The sequence below is a fragment of the Panulirus ornatus genome, chromosome 7, assembly GCF_036320965.1.
Source record: "Panulirus ornatus isolate Po-2019 chromosome 7, ASM3632096v1, whole genome shotgun sequence".
NCBI lineage: Eukaryota > Metazoa > Arthropoda > Malacostraca > Decapoda > Palinuridae > Panulirus > Panulirus ornatus.
Genome location: NC_092230.1, coordinates 51,076,675 through 51,094,021, shown reverse-complemented (window position 1 = coordinate 51,094,021; position 17,347 = coordinate 51,076,675). Strand labels below are relative to the sequence as shown.

The following is a 17,347-nucleotide window of genomic DNA, read 5'->3' as shown; positions in this document are numbered from 1 at the left end:
TAACACAGGAGACAGCGACAAAGTATACTATAATAACAATAACCTCTTTAATCCGGCAACCTTAGGACCTGGCCACTGCCAGACCACAGAAAATGCTGGAAAACAGAAACTGACCCCTGAGTCAAGCACAGGTAATGATCCGATCTCATATTACTCACACAAAGTCTTTACAGAAGTTCCTTTATCAAATTTTTTCAATACTCCACCATTTTAAGCACAGATAATGATTTATGCTTATGCTTATTACCACTAGCACCATCTTCTGCACCTCTTGGTTTCTTTGATGATGTCCTGAAGGGCTAAAACACAGCTGAATATGAGAAATCAACAAGACTGTTAGTTAGCTCGGATGCAGTGTAAAGAGATTTTGGCACCTTAGCACTATTAACAGCACTGCACTCGTGGCAGATCCACAAACTAATAACGAATGGAGGCAGATTCAAAACATACCGGACCACATGAGTTGCCAGACCACAGAGCTCTGGATCAGAGAGTACAACCTGTACTGCATACAAAAGTACATGTGGGTGTGGGGTGGGTGTGGGCTGCAGTGTAAACAGATTTTGGCACCTTAGCACTGTCAACAGCACTGCACTGGTGGCAGATCCACAACCTAATAACTAATGGTGGCAGATTCAAAACATGCCAGACCACAAGAGTTGCCAGACCACAGAGCTCTGGATCAGAAAGGTACAACCTGTACTGCATACAAAAGTACATGTGGGTGTGGGGTTGGGGTCAATGGGCATCAACAGGATTCTGTACTAACTGACAGGTGAAAATGAGAGACTGTCAAATGTGAAAGTGCTCTAAGAGGCAGCTGCTGAGATACCTGATCACTTCTTGTTGGAGGCAAACATAAAAGTTTGAAGTAGCTTTAAAAAAGAGAAAATGACATGGGTGGGAAGAGAGAAGTAAAGGCGAGAGATTGGAAAACAGCCTTGCATTCAGAGATATCACAAGAGCCTGGGTGAAGAATGGCATACTGTATGAGTAAACTAAACTATGGGAGTAGGCAAGAAGTGGAAATTTTATTTGCAGAAGTAGTGCTCACATGTGTAGGTGCAGTGTGTTATACAGATGATGGGATGTGGGCATTTGAGAAAGGGTAATAAGACATTGAATGAGGATACCATGATGCTTGTGAATAAGAAGAGGTGAATGAACACTACCTGCAGGGAAGGAGTGACAGTGACTGGAAGATGTGCAGCATAAGGTCAAGAGAATGTGCTGGGGTGAAAAAGAAAGCAAATGAGAAATGGGGTGCGACAGTATTATATACTTAAGGGAGAATAAGAAAATGTTTTGGAAGGAAGTGATTAGTGATATGAGAACTGTAGAGGAAATGAGAACATCAATGGGGAGAAGATGAAGTGGTAACAAGCAAGAAGGCTGAGAAGAGGTAAAAAGGAGAAAGAATGGTATTCTGAATGACTTGTTTGTTGATAGGGTGTTACATGTGGTGGGGTGGTGACAGGAATGGATGAAGGCATCAAGTATGGATTTGTACATGAGTATATATGTATATGTCCGTGTATGTATATGTATGTATGCATTGAAATGCACATGCCTATGTGCGTGTGTAGGTGTTTATGTATAAACATGTGTATGTGGGTGGGTTGGGTCATTCCTCATCTGTTTCCTTGCACTACCTCGATAATGCAGGAGATGGTGGTTAAGCATAATAAATGAATAAATAAATAACATACACATACACAGACATATACATATATACACATGTACATATTCATATTTGTTTGCCTTCATCCATTCCTGGCACTACCCAGCCCCACAGGAAACTGCATTGCTATCCCCTGCTTCAGCAAGATAGTGCCAGGAAAACAGACAAAAAGACCACATTCATTCAAACTGTCTCTAGTTGTCATGTGTAGTGAACTGAAACCACAGCTCCCTTTCCACATCCAGGCCCTACAAACCTTTCCATGGTTTACCCCAGACAATTCACATGTACTGGTTCAATCCATTGACAGCACGTTGACCCCAGTATACCACATCATTCCAATGCACTCTATTCCTTGCAAGCCTTTCATCCTCCTGTATGTTCAGGCCCCGATCGCTCAAAATCTTTTTCACTCCATCTTTCTACCTCCAAGTGGGTCTCCCGCTTTTCCTTCCCTCCACCTCTGACACATATATCCTCTATGTCAATCTTTCTTCACTCATTCTCTTCATAGTTCAAACCATTTCAACACACCCTCTTCTGCTCTCTCGACCACACTCTTTTTTTGCCCACACATCTCTCTTACCCTTTCATTACTTACTCAAGCAAACCACATACTGTCCTAAAACATTTAATTTCCAACACATCCACTCTCCTCCATACAACCCTATCTATATCCCACACATCCTTTACCATAAGTTTACAACAATCAAGTATAATAAATATAAATAAATAATATATGTATATCTATTTATCTATTTGTGCTGTCAATGGATTGAACCAGGGTATGTGAAGCATGTGGGGTAAACTATGGAAAGTTCTGTGGGGCCTGGATGTGGAATGGAGGCTGTGGTTTCGGTGCATTATTACATGACAGCTAGAGACTTGAGTGTGAACGAATGTGGCCTTTGTTGTCTTTTCCTAGCGCTACCTCGCACACATGAGGGGGGAGGGCGTTGTTATTTCATGTGTGGCGGGGTGGCGATGGGAATGAATAGAGGCAGATAGTATGAATTATGTACATGTGTATATATGTATATGTCTGTGTGTGTATATACATGTATACGTTGAGATGTATAGGTATGTATATTTGCGTGTGTGGACGTGTATGTATATACATGTGTATGTGAGTGGGTTGAACCATTCTTTCGTCTGTTTCCTTGCGCTACCTCGCTAACGCGGGAGATAGCAACAAAACAAAATAAAAATAAATGAATATATTCATCTATTTCTTATTATACATAATTGCTGTTTCCCGCATAAGTGAAGTAGCACTAGGAAACACATGAAGAGTGGCCCATCCACTCATGTACACATATTTATACATAAACACCCATATAAGCACATACAAATACACTACATAACATATACATATACATACACACACACACACACAGGCAATTACATATATATACAAATGAATATATTCATACTTGCTTGCCTTCATCCATTCCCGTTGCTATCCCACCCCATAGGAAACAGCATTGCCACCCCCCACTTTAGCACGGTAGCACCAGAAAAAAAGAAAAAAAAAAGGCCACATTTGTTCACAGTCACAAGTTAAAGGGGGACACCACAGTGAGGTGGAAAGATGGCATTAATGATGTTTTGAAGGCTTTGAGCCTGAACATGCAAAAGGGTGCATGGCATGCACAGGAGAGAGCAAATTGGAATGATGTGCTTTACAGGGAATGAACATGTTATTAAAGGGCTGACACATGGCAACAGAAGCAGTCAGAGGAAACCCCAGAAAGGTCTTTGGGTCCTGACTGTAAAAAGATGACTCTGGTTTTGATGCATTAAAATGACTAACAAAAAGTGGGAGTAAGCGAATAATGCCATTTCTTTATCTTTTCCTGGAGGTACCTTGCTAACGTGGGAAACTGAATACAATCTACTTTCAGGATATATCAAGGTATGTCATATCTACATGAATGCAACAGGGGCCAAAGTGTAACCAACTCCCCTGAGGACAGTCACTAAATAGGACATGTGCGAAGAGAGCATCCACGACAATATTCATATTAATCTAACATTCAAACTCAACCATAACCATATCCTAGCTCTTACCTTGACCTTATGTTAAGGTAAACATTAACCTATAGTGCTCTCCTTACACACTCTTCTGTGTTGCTAAGGGTACTTCAGATCACGTTAGGTTAGGTAAGGGAAAACGAAGTCCCCAGTTAAAGTTTAGGTAAGGTGATCAGTTTGACTGTTTGAACCCAATAGTTTTCCTAACCGTGTTCTCACAAACCCCTGTTGGATTTACTTGGTGCAAAATTAATTTACAAAATGACTGCACATTTTCTATATGATGAAATTTATTGAAACTGGTGCCATTGGATTCCTTACAGTGAAATTTGAAACGTATCACCTCCAATTCCATAAAGTTACTAGTCTCATAAAGTGGACAAGGCTTTGAAGTTGAGGGAAACAGTTCAATGTGCCATACACTGTTAACACTTGTCTATATCATAACAAACAGTTCAATATGTAATACATTGTTAACACTTTTCTATATCATAACAAACAGTTCATTATGTAATACATTTTTAACACTTGTCTAAATCATAACAAACAGTTCAATATGTAATACATAGTTAACATTTATCTATATCATAACAAACACTTCAATGCGTAATGCATGGTTAACACTTGTCTATATTATAACAAACAGTTCAATATGTAAGACATTGGGAACATTTGTCTATATAATAAAAAACATTTCAATATGTTATACATTGGTAACACCTGTCCATATTATAACAAACAGTTCATTATGTAATACATTGTAAACACTTGTCTATATTATAACAAACAGTTCAATATGTAATACATTGGTAACACTTGTCTATATTACAACAAACAGTTCAATATCCAATACAATGGTAACCCTTGTCTATATTGTAACAAAAGTCAATATGAAAAGCATTGTTAACACTTGTCTACATTATAACAAACAGCTCAAATGTAATACATTGGTAATGCTTGTCTATATTATAACAAACAGTTCAATAGTAATACATTGGTAACAGTTGTTTACATCATAACAAACAGTTAAATTTATAATACAGTGTTAACACTTGTCTACATCAAACAGTTCAATATGTAATACACTGTTAACACCTGTCTATATTATAACAAAAGGTTCAATATGTAATACATTGGTAACACTTGTCTATATTATAACAATAAGTTCAATATGTATTACACTGGTAACACTTGTCTATACTACAACAAACGGTTCAATATGTAATACAATGTTAACACTTGTCTATATCATAACAAAAAGTTCAATATGTATTACACTGGTAAAACTTGTCTATAACAAACGGTTCAATATGTAATACATTGGTAACACTTGTCTATATCATAACAAAAAGTTCAATATATATTACACTGGTAACACTTGTCTATATCATAACAAACAGTTCAATATGTATTACAATGTTAACACTTGGCAATATTATAACAAGCACTTCAGTATGTAATACATTGGTACCACTTGTGTATATTACAACAAACAGTTCAATATGTAATACATTGGTACCACTTGTGTATGTTACAACAAACAGTTCAATATGTAATACATTGGTAACACTAGTCAATATTAAAACAAACAGTTCATTATGTAATAAATTGGTAACACTTGTCTATATTTTTAACAAAAAGTTCAATATGAAATACATCGTTAACACTTGTCTATATTATAACAGGCAGTTCATTATGTAATACATTGGTAACATGGCTATATTATAACAAACAGTTCAATAGTAATACATTGTTAACACATGTCTATATTATAACATACAGTTCAATATGTAATACATTGTTAACACATGTCTATATTATAACATACAGTTCATTATGTAATACATTGTTAACACTTGACTACATCATAACAAACATTTCAATATGAAAATGCATTGGTAACACTTGTCTTTATTATAACAAACAATTCAATATGTAATACATTGTTAACACTTGTTTATATCATAACAAACAGTTCAATATGTAATACATTGGTACCACTTGTCTTTATTATAACAAACAATTCAATATGTAATACATTGGTAACACTTGTCTATATTATAATAAACACTCCGATATGTATTTTTTTGTTTTTGCTTTGTCGCTGTCTCCCGCATTTGCGAGGTAGCGCAAGGAAACAGACGAAAGAAAAGGCCCAACCCACCCCCATACACATGTATATACATACGTCCACACACGCAAATATACATCCCTACACAGCTTTCCACGGTTTACCCCAGACGCTTCACATGCCCTGATTCAATCCACTGACAGCACGTCAACCCCGGTATACCACATCGATCCAATTCACTCTATTCCTTGCCCTCCTTTCACCCTCCTGCATGTTCAGGCCCCGATCACACAAAATCTCCCTCACTCCATCTTTCCACCTCCAATTTGGTCTCCCACTTCTCCTCGTTCCCTCCACCTCTGACACATATATCCTCTTGGTCAATCTTTCCTCACTCATTCTCTCCATGTGCCCAAAACATTTCAAAACACCCTCTTCTGCTCTCTCAACCATGCTCTTTTTATTTCCACACATCTCTCTTACCCTTACGTTACTTACTCGATCAAACCACCTCACACCACACATTGTTCTCAAACATCTCATTTCCAGCACATCCATCCTCCTGCGCACAACTCTATCCATAGCCCATGCCTCGCAACCATACAACATTGTTGGAAATACTATTGCTTCAAACATACCCATTTTTGCTTTCCGAGATAATGTTCTCGACTTCCACACATTCTTCAAGGCTCCCAGGATTTTCGCCCCCTCCCCCACCCTATGATTCACTTCCGCTTCCATGGTTCCATCCGCTGCCAGATCCATTCCCAGATATCTAAAACACTTTACTTCCTCCAGTTTTTCTCCATTCAAACTTACCTCCCAATTGACTTGACCCTCAACCCTACTGTACCTAATAACCTTGCTCTTATTCACATTTACTCTTAACTTTCTTTTTCACACACTTTGCCAAACTCAGTCACCAGCTTCTGCAGTTTCTCACATGAATCAGCCACCAACGCTGTATCATCAGCGAACAACAACTGACTCACTTCCCAAGCTCTCTCATCCCCAACAGACTTCATACTTGCCCCTCTTTCCAAAACTCTTGCATTCACCTCCCTAACAACCCCATCCATAAACAAATTAAACAACCATGGAGACATCACACACCCCTGCTGCAAACCTACATTCACTGAGAACCAATCACTTTCCTCTCTTCCTACACGTACACATGCCTTACATCCTCGATAAAAACTTTTCACTGCTTCTAACAACTTGCCTCCCACACCATATATTCTTAGTACCTTTCACAGAGCATCTCTACCAACTCTATCATATGCCTTCTCCAGATCCATAAATGCTACATACAAATCCATTTGCTTTTCTAAGTATTTCTCACATACATTCTTCAAAGCAAACACCTGATCCACACATCCTCTACCACTTCTGAAACCACACTGCTCTTCCCCAATCTGATGCTCTGTACATGCCTTCACCCTCTCAATCAATACCCTCCCATATAATTTACCAGGAATACTCAACAAACTTATACCTCTGTAATATGAGCACTCACTCTTATCCCCTTTGCCTTTGTACAATGGCACTATGCACGCCTTCCGCCAATCCTCAGGCACCTCACCATGAGTCATACATACATTAAATAACCTTACCAACCAGTCAATAATAGTCACTCCCTTTTTTTAATAAATTCCACTGCAATACCATCCAAACCTGCTGCCTTGCCGGCTTTCATCTTCCGCAAAGCTTTTACTACCTCTTCTCTGTTTACCAAATCATTTTCCCTAACCATCTCACTTTGCACACCACCTCGACCAAAACACCCTATATCTGCCACTCTATCATCAAACACATTCAACAAACCTTCAAAATACTCACTCCATCTCCTTCTCACATCACCACTACTTGTTATCACCTCCCCATTTGCGCCCTTCACTGAAGTTCCCATTTGCTCCCTTGTCTTACGCACTTTATTTACCTCCTTCCAGAACATCTTTTTATTCTCCCTAAAATTTAATGATACTCTCTCACCCCAACTCTCATTTGCCCTCTTTTTCACCTCTTGCACCATTCTCTTGACCTCCTGTCTCTTTCTTTTACACATCTCCCACTCAATTGCATTTTTTCCCTGCAAAAATCGTCCAAATGCCTCTCTCTTCTCTTTCATTAATAATCTTACTTCTCCATCCCACCACTCACTACCCTTTCTAATCAACCCACCTCCCACTCTTCTCATGCCACAAGCATCTTTTGCGCAATCCATCACTGATTCCCTAAATACATCCCATTCCTCCCCCACTCCCCTTACTTCCATTGTTCTCACCTTTTTCCATTCTGTACTGTCTCTCCTGGTACTTCCTCACACAAGTCTCCTTCCCAAGCTCACTTACTCTCACCACCCTCTTCACCCCAACATTCACTCTTCTTTTCTGAAAACCCATACAAATCTTCACCTTAGCCTCCACAAGATAATGTAATACATTGGTAAAACTTGTCTACATCATACCAAACAGTTTAATATGTAATACACTGTTACCCTTGTCTATAACAAACAGTTCATTATGTAATGCATTGTTAACATTTGTCAATATTATAACAAACGTTTCAGTATGTAATACATTAGTAACACTTGTCTCTATAACAAAACAGTTCAATATGTAATACATTGGTAACACTTGTCCTTATCATAACAAACAATTCAATATGTAATACATTGGTAACACTTGTCTATATTATAATAAACACTCCGATATGTAATACATTGGTAAAACTTGTTTACATCATACCAAACAGTTTAATATGTAATACACTGTTACCCTTGTCTATATTATAACAAACAGTTCATTATGTAATGCATTGTTAACATTTGTCAATATTATAACAAACGTTTCAGTATGTAATACATTAGTAACACTTGTCTCTATAACAAAACAGTTCAATATGTAATACATTGGTAACACTTGTCTTTATCATAACAAACAGTTCAATATGTAATACACTGGTAACACTTGTTTATATTATAACAAACAGTTCAATATGTAATACATTGGTAACACTTGTTTATAACAAACACTCCAATATGTAGTACATTGGTAACACTTGTCTACATCATAAAAACAGTTCAATATGTAATACACTATTAGACTTGTCTATATTATAACAAGCAGTTCATTATGTGATACACTGGCAACACTTGTCTATATTATAACAAGCAGTTCATTATGTAATACACTGGTAACACTTTTCTATATTATAACAAACAGTTCATTATGTAATGCATTGTTAACACTTGTCAATATCATAACAAACGGTTCAGCATGTAATACATTAGTAACACTTGTCTATATAACAAACCGTTCAATATGTAATAAATTGGTAATACTTGTCTATATCATAAACAGTTCAATATATAATACACTGGTAACACTTGTCTATATTATAACAAACAGTTCAATATGCAATGCAGTGGTAACACTTGTCTATATTATAACAAACAGTTCATCATGTAATGCATTGTTAACACTTGTCTATATCATAACAAACACTTAATATGTAATACATTGATGAAACTTGTCTATATCATAACTAACAGTTAATATGTAATACATTGATGATACTTGTCTATATCATAACTAACAGATAATATGTAATACATTGATGATACTTGTCTATATCATAACTAACAGTTACTTATATAATACATTGTTAATACTCGTCTATATCATAACAAACAGTTCGATATGTGATAAATTGGTAACACTTGTCTATATTATAACAATCAGTTCAATATGTGATAAACTGGTAACACTTAGCTATATCATAACAAACAGTTCAATGTAATACATTGGTAATACTTATCTGCATGACAAACAGTTCAATATATAATGCATTGTTAACACTTGTCTATATTATAACAAACAGTTCAATGTGTAATACATTAGTAACACGGTTATATCATAACAAACAGTTCAATACATAACACATTGGTAACACCTGTCAATATTACAACAAACAGTTCAGTATGTAATACATTAGTAACACTTGTCTATGTTAAAACAAATATATCAATATGCAATACATTGGTAACACTTGTCTATATTACAACAAACTTCAATATATAATACACTATCAACACTTGTCTATATCATTACAAATATCTCAATATGCAGTACATTGGTAACACTTGTCTATATTACTACAAACAGTTCAATATGTAATACATTGGTAACACTTGTCTATATTACGGCAAACAGTTCAATATGCAATACATTGGTAACACTTGTCTATATTACAACAGAGTTACTATGTAATACATTGATAACACTTGTCTACATTACAACTAACAATTCATCATGCAGTACATTTTTAATGCTTGTCTGTATGAAAACAAACGGTTCAAATTGTGATACATTAGAAACACTTGTCTATAACAAACAGTTCAATGTAATACATTGGTAATACTTATCTATATAATAACAAACAGTTCATTATGTAATACATTGGTAACACTTGTCTATATTTCAACAAACAGTTCAATATGAAATACCTTGTTAACACTTAGTCCATATTCTAACAAACAGCTCAATATGTAATACATTGCTAACACTTGTCTATATTATAACAAACAGTTCATTATGTAATACATTGGTAACACTTGTTTATATCATAACAAACAGTTCAATGTGTAATACATTGGTAACACTTGTCTATATCATAACAAACAGTTCACTATGTAATACATTGTTAACACTTGTCTATATCATAACAAACAGTTCAATGTGTAATACATTGTTAACACTTGTTTATATCACAACAAACAGTTCACTATGTAATACATTGTTAACACTTGTTTATATCATAACAAACAGTTCAATGTGTAATACATTGTTAACACTTGTTTATATCATAACAAACAGTTCAATGTGCAATACATTGGTAACACTTGTCTATATCATAACAAACAGTTCAATGTGTAATACATTGTTAACACTTGTCTATATCATAACAAACAGTTCAATATGTAATACATTGTTAACACTTGTCTATATCATAACAAACAGTTCAATGTGTAATACATTGTTAACACTTGTTTATATCATAACAAACAGTTCAATGTGCAATACATTGGTAACACTTGTCTATAACAAACAATTCAATGTGCAATACATTGGTAACACTTGTCTATATTATAAAAACCAGTTCAATGTGCAATACATTGGCAACACTTGTCTATATTATAACAAACAGTTCAATGTGCAATACATTGGTAACACTTGTCTATATTATAAAAACCAGTTCAATGTGCAATACATTGGCAACACTTGTCTATATTATAACAAACAGTTCAATGCGCAATACATTGGTAACACTTGTCTATATTATAAGAAACAGTTCAATGTGCAATACATTGGCAACACTTGTCTATATTATAACAAACAGTTCAATGTGCAATACATTGGTAACACTTGTCTATATCACAACAAACATTCAATGTACAATATATTGGTAACACTTGTCTATATTATAACAAACAGTTCAATGTGCAATACATTGGCAACACTTGTCTATATTATAACAAACAGTTCAATGTGTAATACATTGTTAACACTTGTCTATATCATAACAAACAGTTCAATGTGTAATACATTGGTAACACTTGTCTATATCAAGTAAAGGTACAGGAGGAGGCACAACTGACGGCCAGACGTCTATATACTTAGCTATAGTATCGACCAATTTGATGCTGGTCAAATGATTTCTTGTCGCTTAACAAAATGTATTTTCAAACATAAAAAGTCGATCAAATCATTAATGTTTCTACTGTTTGGCCGGCCCAGGGTGGCCACCACTCGGCAAAATAACCTCAACCTATTACGAATTGTACTAGTTTACTGACCACCACAACACGAGGGACCAGCCCCTGACCAGGTGATGTCACCAGCCCCTGACCAGGTGGTCACCAGCCCCTGACCAGGTGATGTCATGAACCTCTGACCAGGTGATGTCACCAACCCCTGACCAGGTGATGTCACCAACCCCTGACCAGGTGATGTCATCAACCCCTGACCAGGTGATGTCATGAACCTCTGACCAGGTGATGTCACCAACCCCTGACCAGGTGATGTCACCAACCCCTGACCAGGTGATGTCACCAACCCCTGACCAGGTGATGTCACCAACCCCTGACCAGGTGGTCACCAGCCCCTGACCAGGTGATGTCATGAACCTCTGACCAGGTGATGTCACCAACCCCTGACCAGGTGGTCACCAGCCCCTGACCAGGTGATGTCATCAACCCCTGACCAGGTGATGTCACCAACCCCTGACCAGGTGGTCACCAGCCCCTGACCAGGTGATGTCATCAACCCCTGACCAGGTGATGTCACCAACCCCTGACCAGGTGGTCACCAACCCCTGACCAGGTGATGTCATCAACCCCTGACCAGGTGATGTCATCAACCCCTGACCAGGTGATGTCACCAACCCCTGACCAGGTGATGTCACCAGCCCCTGACCAGGTGATGTCATGAACCTCTGACCAGGTGGTCACCAGCCCCTGACCAGTGATGTCATGAACCTCTGACCAGGTGACGTCATCAGCCTCAGAAGCAAGCTATAGCCTTACCTCATTGCTGGGGGTACAGTCACCAGCCGACGTGATGCCTCTCCTCCTAGCTTCAGATGGCGGCCACTGATCTGGTCGCCGGTATTAAGGTTAGCCAGAGCAGTACAGCGCTGCCAAATTCAAGCCAAATTATCGTACCACTCTGGTCAAAATTATCGGATCTTAAGCAAAAGTATCGTACAATTATTTTTCTGAAGACCGTGTATAATTACCACTTTGACATGTATACAGTAGTGCATAGGCTTACAAAGATATACAGCTACTGCAGAATTATTCTCTTCTTCTGAGGTGAAAATCAATATCGGCGCTAAATCCCCAAATTGGAAAAACAGCATTTTCTTGAGACATTTTTACCCTGATACTTGAATTCTGAGAGGTGGGTATAATGTCTGTACATTCATCCTCTACAAAGTTGAACTTGGTGTGCTTCAAGTGTTTAAGTCCTATTTGTGAGACTCTGTCATAACATTAACACACTTTTTGGCACTTTGTCCTTTTTATTTTCAAATAATGTACAATTCCTGAGTCAGGGAACCAACCTTTGGTGACCTGACCTAATCAGCCACACAGAAACTTATGTTGTCTTCCATTATAAGTACAGTCAACTTTACTTCTGCAGTTTTAACACAATCACTTTACTGGTTTCGTTAGTTATACTTATGTTAGAAATGACTCTATTCTAGTTTTTGATGAAGATGGCACACACACATTTTTTTGTGATTTTCACTGTTTTCCTACAAGTCGATGTTTGATATGTGAGCAGTTACTTTAATATTACAGTTGCCACAAAGAACCTTATATGGATCTTTCTATAGAGAGCTGAACCAAGGAAACTGTCTCGCACTCAGGTCTGTATTTTGGGTGTCGTCTTCAGTGCACCACATCCTTCATTTCCTCCTGCTTATCAACCACAATGATGTCTTTCCTCGCACCACCAATACCTACGACAACTTACACTGGATTACATGTAGCCGCTACAACTATTTTCAATATTCACTATCATTTAGTGTTTTTCATTATATTTTCATTTTTTCTCAGAAAATATTCTGCAAATTGTATAAGAATATCGTCCCATATTTCATATACTCGTATTATCGTATCTTTGCTATTGTACACAGGCCAAAATTATCGTACTTGTGCAATATCGTACGTCTGGCAAATATTGAGCCAATATTACACACGTAAAACATAGAAGGTAAAGTAGCCCAATACAGATAAATACTACTACTTCAACTACTACTTACCAGACTCCCTTCATAAGTTTGCTTTCCTCCTGCAGCTGCAGCTTCTCTAACAGCACTTCCCTGATTTCTCTAACTGCACTTCCCTGGCTTCTTTAACAGCACTTCCCTGATTTCTCTAACTACACTTCCCCGGCTTCTCTAACTGCACTTCCCTGGCTTCTACAGCAGTACTTCCCTGGCTTCTCTAACTGCACTTCCCTGGCTTCTACAACAGTACTTCTGTGGCTTCTCTCACTGCTTTTTCCTGGCTTCTCTAACAGCACTTCCGTGGCTTCTCCAACTACTTCCCTGGCTTCTCTAACTGCTTTTCCTTGGCTTCTCTAACTGCACTTCCCTGGCTTCTCTAACTGCTTTTCCCTGGCTTCTCTAACTGCACTTCCCTGGCTTCTCTAACTGCTTTTCTCTGGCTTCTCTAACTGCACTTCCCTTGCTTCTCTGATGGCACTTCCCTGGCTTCTCTCACAAAACTTTCCTAGCTTCTCTAACGACAATTTCATGGTATCTCTAATGGCACATCCCTAGCTTCTCTAACGACACATACCTGGCCTCTAACTGCACATCTCTAGCTTCTCTAACCACTTCCTTGGTTTCTTTAATGGCATTATTTTGGCTTCTCTAACGGCACTTCCCTGACTTCTCTAACTGCACTTTCCTGGCTTCTCTAACTGCACTTCCCTGGCTTTTCTAATGGCACTTTCCTGGCTTCTCTAATGGCACTTTCCTGGCTTCTCTAACTGCACTTCCGTGGCTTCTCTAATGGCACTTTCTTGGCTTCTCTAATGTTACTTTCCTGGCTTCTTTAACGGCATTCCCTGCCTTCTCTAGCAGCACTTCCCTGGCTTTTCTAATGAAACTTTCCTGGCTTCTCTAATGGCACTTCCCTGGCATCTCTAACGATACTTTCCTGACTTCTCTAACTGCACTTCTCTAGCTTTTCTAACTGCACTTACCTGGCTTGTCTAACAGCACTTCCCTGGCTTTTCTAATGACACTTTCCTGGCTTCTCTAACTGCACTTCCCTGACTTCTCTAATGGCACTTTCCTGGCTTCTCTAACTGCACTTCCCTGGCTTTTCTAATGGCACTTTCCTGGCTTCTCTAATGGCAGTTTCCTGGCTTCTCTAACTGCACTTCTGTGGCTTCTCTAATGGCACTTTCTTGGCTTCTCTAATGTTACTTTCCTGGCTTCTTTAACAGCATTTCCCTGGCTTCTCTAACAGCACTTCCCTGGCTTTTCTAATGAAACTTTCCTGGCTTCTCTAATGGCACTTCCCTGGCTTCTTTAATGGCATTTCCTTGGCTTCTCTAACAGCACTTCCCTGGCTTTTCTAATGACACTTTCCTGGCTTCTCTAATGGCATTTCTAACTATACTTTCCTGACTTCTCTAACTGCACTCCCCTAGCTTTTCTGACTGCACTTACCTAGCTTCTCTAACTGTACTTCCCTGGCTTTTCTAATGCAACTTCCCAGCTTCTCCAGCAGCACTTCCCTAGCTTTTCTGATGACACTTTCCTTGCTTCTCTAATGGCACTTCCCTGGCATCTCTAACTATACTTTCCTGACTTCTCTAACTGCACTCCCCTAGCTTTTCTAACTGCACTTACCTAGCTTCTCTAACTGTACTTCCCTGGCTTCTCTAATGCAACTTCCCTGGCTTCTATAACAGCACTTCCCTGGCTTTTCTAATGGCACTTCTCTAATGGCACTTTCTTGGCTTCTCTAATGGCAATACCCTGGCTTCTCTAACTGCACTTCCCTGGCTTCTCTAATGGCACTTTCCTGGCTTCTCTAATGTCACTTTCCTGGCTTCTTTGATGGCATTTCCCTGGCTTCTCTAACAGCACTTCCCTGGCTTTTCTAATGATATTTTCCTGACCTCTCTAATGACATTTCCCTGGCATCTCTAACGATACTTTCCTGACTTCTCTAACTGCACTTCCCTAGCTTTTCTAACTGCACTTCCCTAGCTTGTCTAACTGCACTTCCCTGGCTTCTCTAATGGCACTTTCCTGGCATCTGTAACAACACTTTCCTGGCTTCTCTAACTGCACTTCCCTGGCTTCTCTAATGTCACTTTCCTGGCTTCTCTAATGTCACTTTCCTGGCTTTTTTGATGGCATTTCCCTGGCTTCTCTATCAGCACTTCCCTGGCTTTTCTAATGATATTTTCCTGGCCTCTCTAATGGCACTTCCCTGGCATCTCTAACGATACTTTCCTGACTTCTCTAACTGCACTTCCCTAGCTTTTCTAACTGCACTTCCCTAGCTTGTCTAACTGCACTTCCCTGGCTTCTCTAATGGCACTTTCCTGGCATCTGTAACAACACTTTCCTGGCTTCTCTAACTGTACTTCCCTGGCTTCTCTAACTGTACTTCCCTGGCTTCTCTAATGGCACTTCCCTGGCTTCTCTAACAGCACTTCCCTGGCTTTTCTAATGATATTTTCCTGGCCTCTCTAATGGCACTTCCCTGGCATCTCTAACGATACTTTCCTGACTTCTCTAACTGCACTTCTCCAGATTTTCTAACTGCACTTCCCTAGCTTGTCTAACTGCACTTCCCTGGCTTCTGTAACAACACTTTCCTGGCTTCTCTAACTTCACTTCCCTGGCTTCTCTAACTGCACTTCTCTGGCTTCTCTAAAGGCACTTTCCTGGCTTCTCTAATGGCACTTCCCTGGCTTCTCTAATAGCACTTCCCTGGTTCTCTAACTACACTTCCCTGGCTTCTCTAACTGCACTTCCTTGGCTTCTCTAATGGTACTTTCTTGGCTTCTCTAATGGCACTGCACTGGCTTCTCTAACTGCACTTCCCTGGCTTCTCGAATGACACTTTCATGGTTTCTCTAACACCATTTCCTGGCTTCTCTAACCACTTTCCTGGCTTCTTTAACACCACTTTCCTGGCTTCTCTAACTGCACTTCCCTAGCGTCTTTAACACCACATCCCTGGCTTCTCTAATGGCACTTCCCTGGCATCTCTAACTAAGCTTCTCAGGCTTCTCGAACACCACTTCCCTTGCTTCTCTGACTGCACTTTCCTGGCTTCTCTAACTGCACTTCCCTAGCTTTTCTAATGGGACTTTCCTGGCTTCTCTAATGGCACTTCCATGGTTTCTCTAATGGGACTTCCCTGGCTTCTTTAACAGCACTTCCCTGGTTTCTCTAACAGCACTTCCCTGGCTTCTTTAACTGCACTTCCCTGGCTTCTTCAACTGCACTTCCCTGGCTTCTCTAATTGCACTTCCCTGGCTTCTCTAACTGCACTTCCCTGGCTTCTCTAATGGCACTTTCCTGGCTTCTCTAATGGCACTTACCTGGCTTCTCTAACAGCACTTCCCTGGCTTCTTTAACTGCAGTTCCCTAGCTTCTCTAACTGCACTTCCCTAGCTTAACACCACTTCCTTGGTGTCTCTAACTACACTCCCTTGGCTTCTCTAACTGCATTTCCCTGGCTTCTTAGATCTAATGGAACTTTCCTGGCTTCTCTAATTGCACTTCCCTCACTTCTTGAATGGCACTTCCCTGGTTTCTCTAACAGCACTTCCTTGGCTTCTCTAACTGCATTTCCCTGGCTTCTTTAATGGCGCTTCCCTGGTTTCTCAAACAGCACCTCCCTGGCTTCTTTAATGGCACTTCTTTGGCTTTGTTTCCATATTATTCTTATGTTTTCCATTTGCTTCTTATTCTTGCTTCATTTTCTTTCCTTGTTACTTAATTGTTTTCTTTTC

General features: G+C 39.0%; 1 protein-coding gene across 9 annotated transcripts in view; it reads right to left on the bottom strand.

Annotated features, from left to right (window-relative positions):
* The window catches only part of LOC139749640 (SET domain-containing protein 9-like), a 186,279-nt gene extending 173,005 nt beyond the window's left edge, over positions 1-13,274 (bottom strand). For 2 of the 9 annotated variants that reach the window (XM_071663808.1, XM_071663809.1), the window contains exon 1: positions 12,373-13,274. The gene's annotated coding sequence lies outside the window, so the exon portion shown is untranslated. The remainder of the gene's footprint in view (positions 1-12,372) is intronic. The other 7 variants (XM_071663810.1, XM_071663812.1, XM_071663803.1 and 4 more) reach the window with 7 other exon arrangements.
* Between the last annotated feature and the right edge of the window lie 4,073 nt (positions 13,275-17,347).